Genomic DNA, 3673 nt, shown 5'->3' with positions numbered 1-3673 from the left:
TATCCTCTATCAACTATGGGTTAGAAATATATGGCCAACATGCTAAAAAAAACCTCAATCTGCTAGCCTACCATACTGCGGTCCGACGATCCATACGCGCTTTTCCTACTTCACCAATACAGAACATCCTGGCTGAATCTGGTTTACCGTCGCTAGCCGACAACGTTGAAGATAACATAAGGAAACTTTATCCTAAGCTTGCTCTCACCACCAAGACTTTCCTGAAAAAAGATTTCCATTCGTCATTTTTTCGTACAAGAACACCCAAAATAGTTTCGTCAATTAGCAAATACGCCACCTTTGCTAAAGACAATGGACTCCCCCTAAGAATAACTTCGCCGAGATGTGACCATCATCCGCCATGGGCGCTGAAAAAATCATGCTTTGTAAGCGATTTAAGTTACCTGAAAAAATCCAATACGACATCGGCAGAGTACAGCGCTCGTTTCTTGGAAATTGCATCGCGTCTCAAGAATTCTAGTTGGCAGCTTATCTACACTGACGGTTCCAAAGCGAATTACACTTCCTTCGCTGTCGTAAAAGAAAATGGTGAACCTATACCGTACGGGCTTTTACTTCCATTTTGCTCAATTTTCACCGCCGAAGCAACAGGAGTTCTCTATGCCATGCAGTATGCGTCAAAATCCAGGGGAAAATTCACCATATGCACAGACAGCATGTCCTGTTTTCAGGCCTTAAAAAACTATAATAACTCCAATCACATTATCAAAAGCATAAGAAATATCCTGATTTCGCATCCCAATAAAATCAGAATTATGTGGGTGCCAGGCCATTCATGCATTAACGGCAATACATTCGCTGATATTACTGCCAAAGATATGAGTATTACTCCTACCATCACTTCAAATATCATCTGTAAAAGTGATATTTATAGATTGATAGAGCAGCAGAGGCAAAGCAAACTAATATCTGACTGGGCTCACTATAGTCATCACTACTCGAGAATTAATCCTAGTCGCACTAAACCCAGCTACCTAGCATCACTTCCATCTAATTATACTACTCCCTACACTCGCCTACGCATTGGACACAGTATAATAACGAATGCACACCTACTGCAAGGGAGACAACAAAGCCTGTGTCCTTTTTGTAATTCTCATGTCAGCATAGTGCATTTATTAGCCTTTTGCCCTGGACAAGATCTACAAAGACACCAGCATTTTGAAAACTATGATCCGCTATCACTATTAATTAATCCTTCTGATTCTAATATTTCTAAAATCTATAAATTTCTGAAGGATTCCGATCTTCTTCGGCGTATTTAAACCAGCCAATCTTCACCAGCCAGCCGAAAGCCTCCGTTGCTAGCGCTGCGTTTCTTTTTAGTTTATTTAATAATTTTATTATTATTTAAGCTTTCATAAAATAAAAAATAAAAATAAAAAATAAATATTTGCTAATTTTTGCGATTTCTATTGTTTAATGTAAATTTGTGTCTTTTTAGGATATGTTGAGCCAACAAAGAAGGCGCAGTTGGAAAATGGAGTAATTAGTAATGAAGTAGCAGGCATATTTGGAAAATTATGCCGATAAGCAGGATGGAATTTGGGAAAGTAATTGCCTGGTTGCAGCATACCTATGTATTAAAAAGTATTTAATTAAATTGTTTATAGAAATGTTATAAATCGAGTGGCTCATTTACGATGTGCTCCAAACATTTGGCGAACTTTTTTTCGCCTTTTCAACGTGCTAAGTAACAAGTTAAGATGACTGCCATCACGGCCGGTAAGAAACCGCAAGCAAAGGGCAGAAAACCTTCCAGGAAGCTCCCTCCTGTCCCCGAGTCGAAGCTGCAGTTCAGCAAGAGCAGGTCAGCAAACTTGATCAAACGTAAACTAAAGCGCTCTGCTGTGATTGCACTCCGTAAACGTGAAAACTTGGTGCATGCTGAGAAATATCAAACAAGAAAACTCCGTGATGGACGCCGTGAGATGGAGTTGGCCTGAAAAATCCAAATTGGCTTTTGTGATCCGTATCCGCGGTATCAACAAAGTTGCACAAAAAGTGCGTAAAGTTTTACAGTTCCGTCTTCGCCACATTAAAAAGGTGTGTTCATCAAATTGAGCAAGGTAACCATTAATATGCTACGTATGCCGAACCCTATATGGGGTTATCCAAATCCTAAATCAGTTCGTGAATTGATGTACAAACGTGGAATTGTTAAGCACAACCATCAACGTGTCCCAATCTCTGCTTTGTGATCGAACGCACATTTCGCGAAGCGCACGAAATTTAGTGCGTTGATTATTTGGCGCACGAAATATTCAATGTTGGAACCCACTTCAAAAAAGCCTCCAACTTCCTGTTGCTATTCAAGCTCAACACGATCAACCCCAGGCTGGCGCAAGAAGGCTAATCACTACGTTGAGGTTGGTGATTTCGGTAGCCGTGAGGATAAGATCAACAAATTGCTGCACAAGATGGCTTAAAGAAACTTTTGTTTTTTATTTAAAGCGACAATATAATTTGGCACATCTTCAAAAGACGCCCAAGCAAAAAAGAAAATTTAAAAATTCCTGAAGTTGCCGATTGGAAAATTGATATCGACTAGCCAAAACGCTTACATTTTACGGTTGAATTGCAATTTACACGGGTAGATTTTGGTTAAACAACAAAAATCGACCGTGTAAAGGCAGCTTAAATAACGTTCAAATTAATCATCCCCTTTGAGATGGAAAATACCAATAACCATTTCATAATTTCGAAAATTATTCCATTTATATTTGTTCTTGCATTTTCCACACCACTTGTGAGGTATGCTTTTAGGCGCGTTACCGATTTTTTTTTAAGGTGCTCGGTTCCCCAGGAGGCCTATTTTTACCTTTACAACTTAACTTAAAAACAATTAAAACTAAAGCATGCAATATATAAAGAAAATTAAAAATTGTCTTACATTTAGTAAACTTAAAAAATTGCACATTAAATTCATTTTTCATTATAAAATAAAATTAAATATCACAATTCAGTTGAAGTGTATACATATGTACATATTTACAAAATGTGGTCTGTTTGCACCCACAGTAAGTTCCTATGAAACCTAGCCTAAATTCAGAACTGAAAAAAAAACCAGCAAATGGGGTCGGAAACTACTAGCTTTAAAAGCATAATGTGGAAAATGTTCGAGGAGCTGCGAAACTGTACTGCTATAATAAAAATAACAGTGCATAAATTGGAAAAATTGTTTTTGTTTTGCTTTATAATTTTTTGGGAATATTGGTTCAGATGGAATATTTTTATTTGTTTGGTTTTTCAGCTCATTAATGATGCACCCAGGGTTGTATTTACTGCCTATGAAAATATTTCATGAAACGTTCCAAATTAGCACCGAGCAACAAAGTTGGTTAAGCTTAAATGAAATAGTTTTTTATTAAATATTTATTCCTGGTATTTAGTAAAAAAACATTCAGATCAATACTAATGCATGAAATGAAGTAAATAAAAATCTACGAATACATTTCATGAATATTTTGTTATAGAGCCATTATTAAATACAGACATAACTTTGTCGGGCGTTGGTGCTGACGTNTTAATGCGTTAGAGAGAGATAAATATACAAGCTCAACGCGCTAATTTAGGTATACTTGTATGTATATATCTGTTACACGTCTGGCATATACTCCAACTGCGAGAATAATGACAATTATAACTTATT

At 37.0% G+C, this 3673-nt stretch overlaps 1 long non-coding RNA gene across 1 annotated transcript; it reads left to right on the top strand.

Moving 5' to 3' along the window:
• The first annotated feature begins 1439 nt into the window (after nucleotides 1-1439).
• Nucleotides 1440-1715, top strand: LOC108376096 (uncharacterized). Its single transcript, XR_001849232.1, has 2 exons — nucleotides 1440-1574; nucleotides 1635-1715. It is a non-coding gene; the product is annotated as an uncharacterized LOC108376096 (long non-coding RNA).
• Nucleotides 1716-3673: the final 1958 nt, after the last annotated feature.

This window comes from Rhagoletis zephyria, unplaced genomic scaffold (assembly GCF_001687245.7).
Source record: "Rhagoletis zephyria isolate East Lansing unplaced genomic scaffold, Rhagoletis_zephyria_1.1 Rzeph_scaffold_09887, whole genome shotgun sequence".
NCBI classification, from domain to species: Eukaryota; Metazoa; Arthropoda; class Insecta; order Diptera; family Tephritidae; genus Rhagoletis; species Rhagoletis zephyria.
Note: the sequence above shows the minus strand (reverse complement) of the source record. Positions and strands in the feature narration are given on the sequence as shown.